The 604-nt window shown below is 31.5% G+C and overlaps 1 long non-coding RNA gene across 1 annotated transcript in view; it reads left to right on the plus strand.

The window, feature by feature from the left end:
• Positions 1 to 604, plus strand: part of LOC106883092 (uncharacterized) — an 18,543-nt gene that overhangs the window by 757 nt on the left and 17,182 nt on the right. The gene's annotated exons all lie outside the window — the stretch shown is intronic.

A 604-nucleotide genomic window follows, 5' to 3' on the forward strand; every position in this document is an offset into this window, starting at 1 on the left:
ATTATGCATGTGCGTATATACATATATATACAAGAAAAGAGAAAAAGAGAGATCTACAACATACATATACATTATGTATTAAAAGGTTAGATTTTTATCTCTCTATCCTGAAGATGGAGGCCGAATCTACCCAATGTCTATATGCTTCCATTACTGGTTGCATATCTTTGTTAACTACATCTGCCAACATTATGAAGTAACTCCGAGCCTCCAGAAACAGCTGTCGAACTTAAAAACCCAAATTTTCAATGTCTTTGTACTCTGTGTAATTTTGCTCTGTTAATATATAAATATCTATATATTTATACTTGAGTATTTGTCGACTGAAAATTTTCAGTCTTTGCGTTCTCTCTATTTACATGTATGTATATTTACACGTATGTATATTTTGTATATCCCACCCAAGCAGTTTTATCTATTATGCACACAGGAACGCACGCACGCACATACACACATACACACACAAACTTATATATTACGTATGTGTGTATACAAATATGCACAGAGTGAGAAAGAGAAGAGAGAGATATACAACACATATATTATGTATTATGCGCACAAGCGCGCACATATATATATATATATATATATATATATATATATA

Source organism: Octopus bimaculoides, chromosome 11, assembly GCF_001194135.2.
Source record: "Octopus bimaculoides isolate UCB-OBI-ISO-001 chromosome 11, ASM119413v2, whole genome shotgun sequence".
Lineage (NCBI taxonomy): Eukaryota > Metazoa > Mollusca > Cephalopoda > Octopoda > Octopodidae > Octopus > Octopus bimaculoides.